Consider the following 16,331-nt stretch of genomic DNA (forward strand, 5'->3'; position numbering starts at 1 on the left):
TTTTTGCTCTTGCAGATTACTCTCCTGGCCTCTTGGTAAGTCATAAGCAATAGTAATTGGGAGAGTGTCATATGTCCCTAAAAATGAAGATTTCAGATTACCTAGATAGGGGCATGGGGCTAATATGGTGGTTCGGGAATAGAAGTTGATATTGAAGAAGCCTCAATGCTCACTTCCTTGCCTTTTCCCGATGTAGATCCTGTGGGGCCCAATTTCCTCCTCCATCCTCTCTTCCACGTGGTTTTCGACCACTTCTTCACTCCTCAGTGTGGTGATAGCTTGCTTAGGATAGGAAGTACTTTCATCCTCCATGTAGTGTCTATTAGGATTAGCCACCGACTAACTTTGGAGCTCTTCCTCTTCTTTATTGAAGAAATCGGCTATTTTTTTGAGTTAAGCCTCTATCTTGACAATGGATTGAGAGTGAGAGTTCACAATCTCCTATTGAGAGTTCACCATCCAATTAGTCTCACTCATAAGATTCAACATCTTATCTTTAAAGTCAGAATCCGAAAGAGGAGATGGCTCCTCCTGGTATTGTTGTTGTGGGGCTAATTGATATTGAGGGGAATTGGATTGATAATTGAACTGCGGATATGATTGATGGTGCAGTTCATGACATTGTGGAGCATAATTTTTTGGAGCTTGAGCTTGAGCTTGCCACAAAAGATTAGATTGGTTGCTCCATGCCGGGTTATAGGAATCAGAATAAAGGTCATTCCCCTGTCTAGAGAACGGTGTGTTCATATGCTCATAAGGATAGTTAGAAAATTGTCCAGCAGTAGGACAAATTTTAACATGGTGATAAGGATTATAGTAATGTGAACATGGCCCATGGGGTGCTGAAATGTCTCCCCACATGACTACAAAAACAAAAATAAAATAAAATAACAAAAGAAAAAAAAAAAAACTCACAAACAGCCCGAAGATGCAGCCTTGGAGTGCTAGAATACAGGTGCTGGAATCTGGCAGTGTGTGCAAGTGCGATCGATCGCACTCTAGGCTGCACTCGAGCGCACTGTCGACAGCAAAGGAGCGTAGGGGTGATGCGCTCGTGCGCAGCTTGCTGGAAATAGTTTGTCGTAGGTGCGCTCGATCGTACTACCGATGCTGGGCTCGAGCGTAGTGTGATAGAGCTCGAGTGCAGCTTGCCTGATCACTTGGGAAGCAACGGCCTACGGACTTGGGCAAGAAAATGAAAAACAAACAAAAATGGTAAAAATAAAAAGGAACAGAAAATAAATAAAAATAGAAAAGAATCAAGTTAAATTCAATCTTTAAAACTTAACAACGCAACCATTAAGTAGTCCTCGATAATGGCACCAAAAATTGATGTGGTCGTTTTGTGTACAAAAATATTAATAACAAAATTACTACTCACAATAGGACAAATCCTTGTAGGATAGGACTATATTAAGAATGTCAAACCTCAAGGATTGTGTGTGTGTCGTTATCAAGTCTATCAGGATTAAATATAACTTAATTAAAAGAAAGTTAATTTGTTTTGATTATAAACTAATGCATAAAAGTAAAGAGAAAAAGTGATGAGAGATAGAATAGAGGGTAGATTTCACCACTAACCGCATAAAAATGGTCAATCAAAAATTAATAAGGGAAATTCATATTATGCATGATATATCGATCTTCAATTGGCACAGACCGTCCACCTAACCACTAAGATGCGGTACGATCCGTCTTCCCTAAGTGTAGATTATCTAATTTCTTAATAGGCTACATATAATCAAGGGAATAGTATAACCCACCTTCTGTTAAGACGAACTGTCTACCTAAATTACATTTAACTAGGGTGTAGTACAATTTGTCTTCCCTAGGCATGGTCTATCTAATCCTATTGATCATGGGTCAATTAAAACCGTTGTATAACAATCATTCATATAATCACAGAAAATATGAAGGATTGAGTTCAATCAATATAAAAGACTTTCTAAGACAAGACAAGAATTTCATAATGATTGAATATAAACAATAAGATCAATTCCCACAGTTATACAACCAACATGCATATAGAAAAACTCAAATTAAAATACAATTAAACCATTGTTACTTGGAAAGTGCTACATTAACGCCCTATTACGAGTTTAGCCACTTATGGTGGAGCTAGAATGGCCTCTTGCCATATTCATCTTCTCTTCAACTCTTCAAGCCTCCAAGAAGATATTTTCTGTCTAAAACTAAGCACACCTTTTTCTTGAGGCTTATGGGTTTATTTATAAGGAGCAAACAAGTCCTAGAATCTATAGGAAACCCAGAAAATCTGTAGGTTAGTCTCCCAGTTGGAATAGGAAATTGAAAATGTTCTTCAGGGCGGATTTGGGCTCTTTCCGCATGCTAGAAGCCTGAGTGCGCTCGATCCCACTTATGGAGCGCTTTCGAGCACACCTACACACATGGCTGATTTGCGCTCTTATATTGCGGGATGATTTTGGCATAGAAAACGTCTGAATTAGGAAATTTGTACTATTTTGAGTTAGCTTTCTGCTGCCACTAGCTTCACGTCAATCCAATACGCAAGCATAAAGGTATGGTCAAAATACTGAGACGTGTGCTAGGTCTTTTCAAAGTACGTTTTAGGCCCAAAATCAATGGTATTTCTTGTATCTTTATTAAAAACCTGAAAATCCTAAAACAAAACAAAATCAAACAAATAAAAATACTAAGGAATTAATATATGTGAGTTAAGGGGCTTAAATGTGCACAATTCGGCATTATTTCGCGACCGAAGCAACCATGTTTGATTGGAGCGTCAATACAGGATGTAAATCATTAGTAGCGTGGGGCCACCCGATGTGACATCCCACCTCAATGACACACAATATTGTCCGCTTTTGGCTCCACTCGAACCATACTTCCCAGGAGGTCACCGATGCTGGTACTACTTCAGCAGAAGCACGCTTAACCGCAGAGTTCTGATGGGATTATGACCATCACGGCTTTAAAACGCGTTGTTGTCATTTAGGGTGTAGTATACATTTAAGCACATCCTCATCTTCATACACAGGTGATGTGGGACGTCACAATCACCCCCTCTTAGGACCCAGCGTCCTCGCTGGCGACCCTTATGGGATTAGCCCATTCTTGGTGTTTGCCCCAGCGAGCGCCCGCTAGCGACCTTCATGGGCTTGTGTACGATCCCCGCATCTCAGGCTGGGCAATGGCTCTGATACCATATGTAACATCCCACCCCAATGACACAATATTGTCCGCTTTTGGCTCCCCTCGAACCAGACTTCCCAGGAGGTCACCCATCCTGGTACTACTCCAGCAGAAGCACGCTTAACTGCGGAGTCTTGATGGGATCATGACCATCACTGCTTTAAAACGCGTTGTTGTCATTTAGGGTGTAGTATACATTTAAGCACATCCTCATCTCCATACCCAGGCAATGTGGGACGTCACACCCGAGGTTGGACTTAATCGGGCTTCTAGTGTTATAAATGGTAGCGTATAATGGTTAGGGCACCGGGATTGCATTACACGTCTCTCGAGATAGCGTCAAACCTGTTGAGAATGAGTAATATCTTCGCTAGACCATACAGCTGAACTATGACTAGATTCTCATAATTACTATATATACTATATATATATTGCATACATGATAAACTATCACATCACAAAGTTGCATGCAATTTATCAACAACTAAGTTCATCATTCAAATGACATGTACATCGTATGTAATTTTACTCACTAAGTCGTTCGACTTACCCTTATATTCATCCCCCTCCATTATGTATAACTGTGCTGTTTAGCTAGCTTAGTTGAGGATGGATCCAGGAAGACACCTAGTCATTATAACAGATTTGTTGAGGATCATTTTTTAGGACTTAGCCCCTGTATGGCTCAATTCAATGTGGGATGCTGATGGATATGTTTGTCTGGAGTTGCTCTAGATCATCTTTATGCTTTATTTAGTTAAACCTAGGCTCTAGTTTATTCAGAACAGTTATTAGTGATATGTATTCTATTTGGTGATAGGTCTCTAACATATACATTTGGAGATCTATCTATGTTATAATACTTTCAGTTTCATTCTGGTTATTATAATTGTGGTTTTAAATTATTTCTATCTTTGTCCCTTAATTAAATTTTCTACTGCAATCTCTCTTTGGAGATGATAAGATTCCCGGGTCTTCTTTTGAGAGGAATAAGACTAGGAGGTGAGCCATGGACTCAATTATCAGTTAATTAATTTTTCTGCAGCGTTATATAAATCAAGGGAAGAAAGTGTGTGTGGAGCAAGGAAACGTAGGGAAAGCTTTAAAGGTACGATCGTATCACTTTTCTATTTAAGTTCTTGAAGTTTCTACTAATTGTGGGTCAATGGGTTTGTCTTTTGGGTTAATGGGTTTGTTGTTTAAAGTGTCTAATATGGATATGGGAAGCTTAATGCTGGATATTGTATGGGTTATGAGTAAGCATGTGTTATCTTGTTAGTCTTGCATGAGTAACCCTTTTTTTAGAGAGATTAAGTATAGATCCTTACGTTTTGGAGATGTATTATGGTAGATTTGTTGTTGGGTTAAACTTAAAAGTTGAATATTATGACTTTAATGTTACTTTATGCCAACATTAAGGGTGGGTTAGAGATTAAATGATAATGGATGCACATATTTATGTATGGAAGTTATATTTGGGATTAAAATCGTATTAAGAAGTGAAAATAACCTTGAATCATGTTAGGATGGGTAGAGCTAGGACCTTAGAAATGGAGGTTCTCCTAGATTAACCGAATGTTTGACAAAAATACCGAACGTTCAAACATTCGACATGAATACCAAACGTTCGATGGCGATCGCTCGACACTATTTTCGGATGTTCAATGGTCATGCAGAACAACCATTTTGCCCTCAGAATAGGTTTAAGGGTATCTTAGCTTAGATCAAGACTAATGACGAACCAATTCATAGATTTGGGCATTTTGGGCTGTCAAGTCAGTTACCTAGTGGAAAACCACGAGCAAGGGAAGTACAAACTCACATGGATACTTGTTATTTTTTTGCATAGCTTGATTATTTTTTAAATATCAAAATGCACTTTTACAACTCTCATAAAATACATTTTGCTGTTATTTTTCCGCATAGCATGATTATTTTTTAAATATTAAAATGCACTTTTACAACTCTCATGAAATACATTTCGGATTACTGTGAACTCTATTTTGTGAAAACGTATGTTGATTAAGCAAGATAATGAAAAGAAAAAATTTGTAAGATGGACAAGATTAATTGTATCATAGGACATGGTACATCGGTATGTGTGGGATAACGGCCATAGGCTTACTATACAAGTTTACTCTATCGTCAAATGTGTGTGTATTATATGGGCCTTGGATCCAATTGGTGTTCATGATCGGCGCAGTCATATTTGATTGGTAGGTCACTACAAGACGTATATCATTAGTAGCATAGGCCACCCGAGGTCGGACTCGGTTGGGTTGCTAGTGAAGGTTTTCGAAAGTTAATTGTCCCAAAATCAACCACTGCACTTAAGCTTAGAAAGTCATTTTTAATCCAAGGGTGTGCCTTACCTAAAACCAAGCCTTTCACTTGAAATTGGCCTTAAAAAACCAAAATTTAACTTTCTGGCCAAACGTTTAGTAGGGGACCACACCAAAAGTTCGTTGACCAAAACTTGATCCACTGGGTATTGATCGAACGTTCCACTTGTAACCATAGAACCACTGTGCAATAGTACACCGAACGTTCGCACATAGTACCAAGCGTGCGATAACAGTCTGAAAAGCATTTTTAACCCATTGTCCACCTCTACAGCATAAGACACGTCCCCTCACCCCCTATAAATACCCCCTTCATTCCTCAACCTCTCTTTACACCAGAAACCCTAACCTTAAATTGATAGGAGAATTTCTAGAGAGGAGAGGGAGGTTTTGGAGGAGATTTTGATATCTTCAAGGTAACTCTTGAACTTTCACTGAGCTTTCATGTGGTCTTGCTATTATCTTTGCTTTCTTCAAGTTTTTAAAGGTGTCATAACTTGTGAACAATTTTCCTTGGGAGAAAAGAAAGGCTTTCAAAACAATTTAAGAAGTGCACACTTATTTCTTGGTTTTTTCGTGTGTTTTAACTTGTTGGGTGTGTGGACCTGTTTAAAACCTAGGGTGTAGTTTTTAAAATGGTAGCCTTAGAATAGAAGCCCCAAAACTTTGCATTTTTGGACACTGCCCGAACGTTCTCTCATTCTGGCCGAACGTTTGCCCCTGTGGCCAAACGTTCGTCACTCATACAAAACGTTCGCTCAGAATCCAGAATTCCTTAAAATAGGTTTTTAATGACGTTTTAGCTGAGCGTATTCAACTAGGACCTGTTATGTCTTTAGTAAAACCCTCTAGAACTGCGTATAACAATTGTCATGTTTTGTTATAGTAGGGGTTCAAGGTGTCGGATGACTCAAGTAGGCGTACGAGGTAAGTAAAGACTTACGACTACTTGCCTTAAAAACGTATGATATGTCAGCTGACTGAGCACGCATATGATATGAGCATATTTACCATTTTCGCAACTTGGTAATTGTTTTAATAATTGATTTAATAAGATGCATCATATGACATGGCACAACAGTACATGTGGTATAATGGCCATGGGCTTACTATATATACTTGATTATATGGTAAAATGTGTGTGGATGTCTTATATGCGCTGTGGATTCAATGGTTGTCTCATGACTGGCGAAACCATAATTGGTGGGTCACTACAGGACGTACATTATTAGCAGCGTTGGCCACCTAGAGGTCGGGTTGCTAGTATATTGGTGATAGTGTACAATGGCAAGGGCACCAGCATTTTATTACAAATCCCTCGGGACAACGCCTACCATGCTGAGAATGGGTAATATCTCGAGTGGACCATACATGATTGTTATGACCGATTAAAGCATTAGTTTTCTGCATTAAAACTCTTAGGTGATTGCCGTTGGAATTATACCTCTTTATTTTCAGCAAAAATGATATTTGTATGGGGTATTAATAGAGAAAACACCTCTTTTGAATTCTTATCAAAATGCACGTTTATTTGTGATCATTAATAATTGGCTCATGTCATATTTAACTGCGAGGTTTTCTTACTGTGTCTTTAGACTTATACGGTTATTACATCTTGTAGGATTTTCTAGGAAGAGGTTAGTGGCGAGATTGCCACTTCGAATTAATTAAGGGTGCGTTTGGGAGTGCGTTTTTTTTTTTTTTTTTTTTTTAATTTGCGATTTTAAACCAAATCGCAATTTTAGGGTGTTTGGGATTGGAAGTTTAAAAACACAAATTTTAAATTCGCAAAAAAATCGGCGATTTCCATAAGCTAATTAGAGGGTGCTTATTTGAAAATGTGCGAATTTAAAACAAAATCACGATTTCTATTAAAAAGATATTTGGGGCAATAGTTACCTTTTTTTGAGCGGGAATGAAAAAAATACCAAGAATACCCACCTAAAATATATTAAAACCCTTCTTTTCTCTCTTTTTTTTTTTGTTCATCCTCTCTGTCTCGTTCATCCTTTCTCTGCCCTGTAGCAGTGTGTGTCGTTGTTGTCCATCTCTTCACCCCTCTACCAGGTAATAATCTCACCTTAATATTTTCTCTCTCTCCATATAACTCCTTTGCTTTTGTAAAACTTTCCACTGTTTGGTGTTCGGTGTTATTTTATGTGGTTCGTATGATTATTGTGCCTTTTTATATATGTGTTTATGTTCTTCGACCATCTCCATAGAGTAAAGTTGTGATTTTTTTTTTCAAAATTTTATTTAGATTACCGTGCATGCATAGTGTTCTGCAATCCATCATAGTATGCAGTGGTAGATCACTGTACACGCATCGTAATGTGATAGTGCGTGTACAATAACCATGTGAGGCTTTTTTTTTTTTTTTTTTTTTTTTTTAAAAAAAAAAATTGTCTGATGGGACCAAGATGATGATTTTTTTTAGTTCACCTGCGGCACCCATGATTGTGCACGGAATGATTTTTTTTTTTTTTACTTTTTTTTAAAGGTACCATACAACAACAATTTGTGATGGATTTTTATTTTTTATTTTTAATTGGTATTGCACTGTAACAGTTTGTGATTTATATATATATATATATATATATATAATGGGTACTAAACAGTGATAATTTGATAAACATTATTAGTTTAATTTGATGGATTGTTCTTCTATTTTTTATTATATGTCTGTTTGGAATATATTTCAAGAAAAAAAAAATACAAAAACAAAAAAGCATATAGAAACAAGTAATATAGCAATATATAATTGCCTAAGTAGAAAACTCAAACTTAATGTCAAATTATTAGTCATACTTTTGTTTGCATAGGTGTTAAAAATGGAGGCTTATAGACAATGTTAGTTATTTTACTGTTATAAAGAAATGTCTTTATTGGTAATTTGGTCATGAAACCACAATTATATGCTAATGTTATCCAAACACTCAATTGATAAAAAAAAGTACTTTTTAGCATGTTTTACCAAATGCTTGTGCGATTTTAAAAAGTAGCGATTTTAAAAACTCAATTTTTAAAAACGCAATTTTTAAAATTGTACTTATTGAAATCGCATTCCCAAACGGACCCTAAGTTGAGGTAGAGATCTGCTTGTTTTTATCAGGTTTGATTAGATTCTTTGTATTCCCATTAGTAACTCCATGTATATGATCGAGGATAATGTATGCTTTCTTTATGATTATTAGATTCGTCACATTTATTTCATCTTCCTATGCATTTACTCTGATTATGCTAAGAGGGTCGATTCCCCAGTTAGCTGAATTGGGGTAATTGCTAGTAACCCTACCAGACTGGTCAAGGCCAGATTTGGGGCTGTTACAACTGTAGCGTGCAATATACGAGGCATTAGTATTGTATTTCAGGCCCCTCGGGACAACGGGTAATATCTTGGGTAGACCATAAGTATTAAATTATGACTGGATTCTCATATTATAACATATACTATATCTATATTGCATCCTTGATAAACTGTCACCTCATAATACTGTATTTACTCACTAAATTTTCAGACTTTTGTATCTTGTCCACATATTTGTATACATGTGATGTTATAGATAGTTTCGTAAAAGATGGATCTTAGGAGACATCCGATTATTATGAAGGACTTGTGTAACATTCCATGGAAATCAATTAACTGGTAATTGACTCCATGGTTTGCCTCCCATCCTTGTCCCTCACAGAACAAGACTCGGGTATCATAACCTCTCCGAAGAGAGACTACTTCGGAAGACTTTTTAACTACAGGATAGAGAGAGCAATAACTAAAATCACAACCACAATAACCAGAGTAACAAGAAAGCATCATAACATAGATAGATCTCCAAATGCATCAGTCAGAGACCGATCATCAAAATATTATAGACCAAAGTTAATTGTTTAGAAATAACATCAACGCCTAAGTCTAAGTAAAGCTAACATAATAACGATTTTGATCATCTCAAGTCAGGTAGATCCTCAATCATCTCACATGGATTTGAGCCACACTGGGTCCATATCCTCAAAGATGACTCGAATCAAGTCCTTCGCCACCACAAGTTGGTTCTCCGAATTCATCCTCAGCTAAACTAGCTAAACTGCGCCAGTTATACATAATAGAGGGGAAGAAAAACAAGGGTAAGTCTAAAAACTTAATGAGTAAAAATGAACATGGTACTTATACCATTTAATGATGAACTCTGGTTGATAAATTATGCATCATTTTGGCATGACATTAATTTATGAATGTAGTATAGATAAAGTACATGCTATAATCTTTTGAATCAACGATAGTTCAACTGTATGGTCTACTTGAGATATTACCCATTCTTAGTAGAGTTGGTGCTGTCCTAAGGACCTATAATACAATACCGGTGGCCCGACCATTGTACGTTACTGTCCATACCACTAGCAGCCCGAACAAGCCCGACCTTGGGTGACCCACACTACTAATGATGTACGTCCTGTAGTGACCCGCCAATTAAGGTTGCGTCGGTCATGAAGTAACCATTGGATCCAAAGCCCATATATCACATCCACAAATACATTTAATCATAGAGTTAACATATGTAGTAAGCCCATGGTTGTTATCCCGTATGTACCGGTGTACCATGTCATACAATACAATTAGTATTATCCGTCTTTTACATGCATGCTCTTACAATCTCATCATGTTCGTTATCTTGTTAAGTAGTACATTTTCACAAAAAAATGTAGAGTTCATAGCATAACAAAAATGTGTTTTATGAGAGTTGTAAAAATGCATGTTTGATATATAAAATAGTCGTGCAATGCAAGAAAAATAACGGTTAGTATCATGTGAGTTTGTACCACCCCGGTTCTAGACCTTAAAATACTCAAAACAGAGTTTATGTTTGAACGTTCTGCCAAACCAGCGAACGCTTAGGCTTATGGCCGAACGCTCGGTCAATAAGTGGCGAATGTTCTCACAGAAATCCCATCTTGAATCCAACGACTTTCTATCTATTTATAAGTTGATACTAAGGCCCAAAAACACTTCTAGAGCATAACCAACCTAAAATATCATCACAAAGCATAATAAAGCATGTCTAATGGGAAAGAAATGCTCAAAACAAGATTAAAACCTAGACTTCTAGTCTTCTAACAACTAAGCTACTGTAAAACATAAGATGAGCATAACAACCTAAAAAAAACAGCTAGAGAGAGAGATGGTTACCTCCACACAGCAAGAATCCTCAAGAAGTTCCTCCTCCCTCTTCAAGAACACCCAAAAACTCTCAAAATCTCACAACAACACTCAAGTATGGTTTCTCTAGGGCTCAGAGGACAGAATGGGTTGGTGAAGGGCGTCGGAGGGGGTTTTTATAGCTTGGGAAAACTTGTGAACTCTCTAGGAACAGTCCTACAATGCAATGAGCATTCGGTACTATTGTGCCAAACGTTTGCTTACTGTTTACCTAATGATTTTAGGGTTGTAGCGCACGCTCGGGCATTACTCATTGGTTAACAAAAAGGCAATGAACGCTCGACTGGTCCCCACACGAACGCTCGTGTACTATTGTAGGCAAATGCTCGGGTGGTCCCCTCTGCCAAAAGTTCAGCCAGTAGCTAGAAATTTCCAAAATACCCCTTCAGCTAACTCTAGTGACCCAAAAGTCCAATTAATCCTCTAACAAAGTTGTCCTTAGCCTACTAATTATTTGGGTTACTACAACTTAATCTGGTTGACACTTGAGGATTTATTGCAAGATTAGATCGATTGCTCATGGTAATTAGTACTTTTAGGTGATGTTGTAGACTTGTAACTTTTGAGATATGCTTGTAAATTAAGGTATAGTACGGATCTCTTGTAATGATGACATTTATAGTGTAATTTCAGTTAATGTGATGGTAGATACTCTGGTTGTAATGATTAATGTTGATAAAAATCATAATGTTTCTGTGGAAACATTAAGGTTCCTTGATTCTTGATAGAAACCTTAATATTTCCGTGAAGTTAATTACCAGTTAATTAATTTCTCTAGGCGTTACAAACTTACACTAATGACCCATAAGATAACTGTCCCACTACATAATAGTTACTGTGGTGGCCTAACTACTACCCTACAACTGCTCGACTACATACAATATGTCTACTTATATTCAATACTCTAAAACATAAAACACTTTACGACTAAGGAATAGAAATAGAAAAGATAACGTGGCTAGCACATAACATTGGCCATTTTGCAAGAAAACCAAAAGTTTCATCTACCCATTTGGTATTCTTCCACCGAAAGAGCAACCCAACAAAATCAACCCACAAAACGCAAGAAATCAACTCTAGACTGAAAACTCCAACCCAACAATCTCAACAAAATTACTCACCCATTCGGTTCTCCTCCACCAAATAGAGCAACCATCTGTTGAATAATAAACTTAATTTTAATAACATTTATTTGTTGAATAATAAACCATCTGTTACTAAATGACTTGAAAATGTTGTGTCTTTTGGATTTTTAAGAGATATTTTATATGGGAGTTATATGAGATGTAAATAAATGAAGTTAATGTGAAGAATTTAGAAGGGTCCTTTGTATCCTATAAATATCCATGTAAGCAAGTAATTTTATTAAGTTGAATAAAAGAATAAAAGTCCTCTAGTAATCCAGTGTTTCTCTTCGTTTTTTGTGTTCTCTCTTTGTGTCTGTAGTTTCCAATTTTCAACACCCATCCTTCCTCCATAGCCAAAAACACCAATTTAAACCAAAATTTATTTCAAAAAGACTAAAATTATTTCTAAAGTAATAAATTCTTTCTAATATTCACCCTTGAGAAAAATAGAAGAGAAATGAAGACTTGGAGTTGGAATCCTCGATGGGCATTGCTTTTTAAGGTATGTAAGATATTAGAATCTTGATGTTTCATATTGAAGAACAATAAGTAGAAGAAAAATAAATTCACTGCTGAGAAAAATAGAAAAGAAATGAAGGCTTAGAGTTGGAATCCTCAATGGGCATTGCATATGTAAGCATTCACAGTAGCCTTATCAAAATAAATTTTCAGCTATTTTAGCTATGCAAATTGCTGAGAAACAAAAATAGTACAAAGCAGTTTCACTAAATTGTTGAAAGTTTTGGTGAGTGTGAATATTGCTCAACAAATTTGCTGAGCATGGTTCATGTATGCACCAAAAGATAAAAGAGCAAAATATTAAAATATAACTTTCTATCTCCTCCTTTTTTTCTCTTTTTTTTTTTTTTTTTTTTTTTTTATCTTCTTCCCTCTTCTTTGTTTGTTTCTCCCACAAAATATCTACAAAACCACTTTCACCGCCAACAGCACCTACCAATCCAACCTCAATCTTGAAAGGCCAAAGTCATGGTGTTGCCTAGGGGTGGGTAGATTAACTGTTTACCGCCTGTCGACCGCTTACCGACCTCTACCGAACTGTTATCGAATGAAAACTGACTTTTGGCGGTCAATATGTAGAATAAAAAATACTGTTTTGACACCAGTTCAGTTCGGTAGGCTGTAGAAATTGTTTTTGTTGGTTAACCAACAATTAACCAACTTAATCAATTTTTCAAGTGAATTTTGAATTTTATTTTGTAGGTTTCATTATTGTGTTCATTTAGTTGATTTGTGGTTGTCATTTTGGTCCGTATTCCATGAATTTACTTTTTCTTTTCATTTATAAAGCATATTTTTTTACTGATTTTATTGTTATAAGGAAGTTGATAAATCTTAACATAAAAACTTGTAACCAACAATTAACCGACTTAACCGACCACCTATTAACCGACTAACTGATTGACCGAAAAAGTCAAAATAATTCTTTATCGGTATGAAGTTGGTTAATTAACCGACTTAACCGACTTTCATGAATCGGTAGGCGATACACTGACGGAACAAATACTCATCGCTAGTGTTGCCATAGGAGAAGAAGAAGCTTGAAGATAGGGAAGTGATGAGCTTTTGCTCATAATTTCTCAATGCGGGCACAAACACTACGTAAACGGCATTGTAGTGGGTAATGGCGAATTTGGTGAAATGCCAACTAGTCCAAGAGAAGGTTTTGGAAGAGATTAAAGGGGTTGTTGTGGGGGACGGAGAGGAGGTTGATGGGATGAGGTTATTAATAAGAATTTCTCCTCGCTTCCCTCACCTCAATGATGGTGGTGGCCAAGAGCTCATCGGCGGGGTCGAAGTCGGAGAGTGTGGTGTCTAGTTGCTTGTTGTTAACAACGATGGTTGCAGTACAAAAAAAACCCAATATTGGTGACGGTGTCGTTTGAACAGTACCACGTCTTCAATTTTTGACAATGTGGCACTGTTGCCACGGCGCCAACTTGTTGGCACCGTGTTATTATTCACGTGTCATTAATTTCAAATTTTGAATTTTAACATTTTTTCCCTTTTTTTCTTTCTTCTTTCTTCTTTATCCCTTCTTTCCCCTTTTATTTGTTCACCTCTCCTCCAAAACAGAGAGCCAGAGAGACTGAGACATAGAGAGAAAGAGATGGAGCCTTTAATTCTTCCCTGTTCCTTCTTCCTTCTTTCTTCTTTCTTCTTCCTTCTTCCTTCGTACCCTCTTCCTTCTTCCCCTTGGTGTTTCAGAGAAGAATTAGAGAGAGAGAACGCATCGTACAAGATGTGACCCATCGGAGCGCACCCCATGGGCAGATGATTTTACCTACTGGAACGGTTTCTAAGCTCAGAGACCACCGGGTTTGACGTTGCTCTGCTACCCATGGCGCTGATCTCTCTCTCAACCTGGTTCTCCATTTTTCTAGCACTATTCCGTTCACTCTGTCTCTCTCTCTCCCTCAACTCGTAGAAGAGAAGAAGAAAGGGAAAGAAGGAACGGGGAAGGGAAGAAGGAAGAAAACAGGGAGAGGCAGTTGGTTTCAGTTCTCTCTCCTTCTCACTCTCTCTGTCACTCTCTATATCTCCCTCTCTCTCTCTCTCTGTGTTTCGGTAAGAACAAAAAGAAGAAGAAAAGAAGAAGCAGGGGAGAAGAAAGAAAGGGAGAAAGGAAATGACGAAGAGAAGAGAAAAGGAATGGTGCGTTTAGAAGTAAAGGGGGAGAGGATGGGTATAGACAAGTTATCTATAAAAAATAAAAATAAAAATTGCTCTGCCCCTCTATTTTTTTCTATTTAAATTTTATTTGAAAACACTTAAATATTTATTATAAAAATTATAGATATTTTTAATATAAATAGATATATTTATTATTATAAATATTTATTTGTAAAAATTACTTTTTTTATAATTTTTTAAAGGGTAGTGCCGTTTTTACTGTTCACACGTTACCAATTGATGATGTGTAAACAGTAAAAACGGCACTACCCCTCTTTTAGTCTATGTAATTTTTGCCATTTAAAAAAAGGTCACTAAAGGCACGTCACTAACTATATATTGGCCCAAAAATATCACTATATGACAGTCATTAAACCTCTATATTTTTGTAGTGTGGCGGAGATTGTAGATTTGTGAAGGGTGGCGGTGGAGAGTTTGAGGGCTTTTGTGTGGTTGTTGTTGAGTTTGAGGGGGAGAGACATGAAGAAGGGTTAGAGGTAGAGGTGGTTATCGGTCATATCGGTCTGGTTTTGGCCATTTTCGATTATCGACCAATAACTATTGGTTAATCGGTTTTCTAACCGATTACCAACCGATAAGAATTTATACCGAAAATTATTGGTTAATCGGTAATTGGGTAAACCGGTTTTCCTGGGCTTTCAAATTCACATTTTTTTGCTAACAAAATGAAGCATCTCTGCTAACAAATTCAGATTAAATTCACATTTTTTTGCTAACAAATGAAGCATGGACATTCATCAAGCCAAAGATCTGAACGAGGGTGTTCAAAAATTTCATGACTTTTTGAAGAATGAAAAAAAAAAAAAATGTAATAGAAGGGGGTTTTCATCCTTCAATAAAGGGGCCAAAAAACAAGCAAGATCTACGAATCAAACGCTCCCCTACATCTCTGCAAATACAGATGGTTAGAGATAGAGAAAGAGGCAGAGATCAGACAAAATTTGTGACCTAGAAGTCTAAGCTCAGGAAAATGGGCAACAAAAAGTAAAGCAGATTGCTGGCGGCGGCGGCGGCAATCTGCAGAGGGAGTTAGGGTTAGTGGAAAAGACTAAAGAGAGGTATATATATTGAAACCAAAACGACATCGTTTTGGTTTCAAAAAAAATCCTACTATCGGTTATAATAGTTTTCGATAACAAACCTTTAACTGACTGACAAACTAATCGGTATAAAATTTTTAACCCATTACCGATCGATAATTATCGATGGCGGTTAATATCGGTTCGGTCAAATTCGGTAGGCAGTCAGTAATCGGTTAATCTATCCACCCCTAATTAGAGGAGAGGGTTTTGGCGGTTGGAAATTAAGAGGTTGAAGTCGTGGGGGAGAGACAGAGGGTGGTACGGTGGAGGAGGAGAGGAATCTAAAGATGAAGAGCGAGGCTACCATTGTTGTGTGTGTTTGACAACTGACAAAGTGAGGATTTTGGTTTGGGTTGGGGATATAGGAGGCGGGAACAATGAGGGGTGTGCATTCTTCAATTCCTTCATAATACAAATTTCATTATCTTAGCCCTCAATAGAAATTAATTCATTGAGGAATACCAACCTGACTAAAAATTAAAGCCTTTAATTTTCCTAGTAATTTGGTCTCTAGTGTGATCTTATAGTATTTTCTCTCCAATTGTACCCAGTTAACAATAACACATTTTGGTTGAAAAATATGTCTGTTAAGAAAAGACAAATTAAAAAAAATACGATTGTTAAAATAAATTTTTTTTTTTTTAAAAAAGACAGACAAATATTACACAAAGATCACTACAAA

This window comes from Corylus avellana, chromosome ca4, assembly GCF_901000735.1.
Source record: "Corylus avellana chromosome ca4, CavTom2PMs-1.0".
NCBI lineage: Eukaryota > Viridiplantae > Streptophyta > Magnoliopsida > Fagales > Betulaceae > Corylus > Corylus avellana.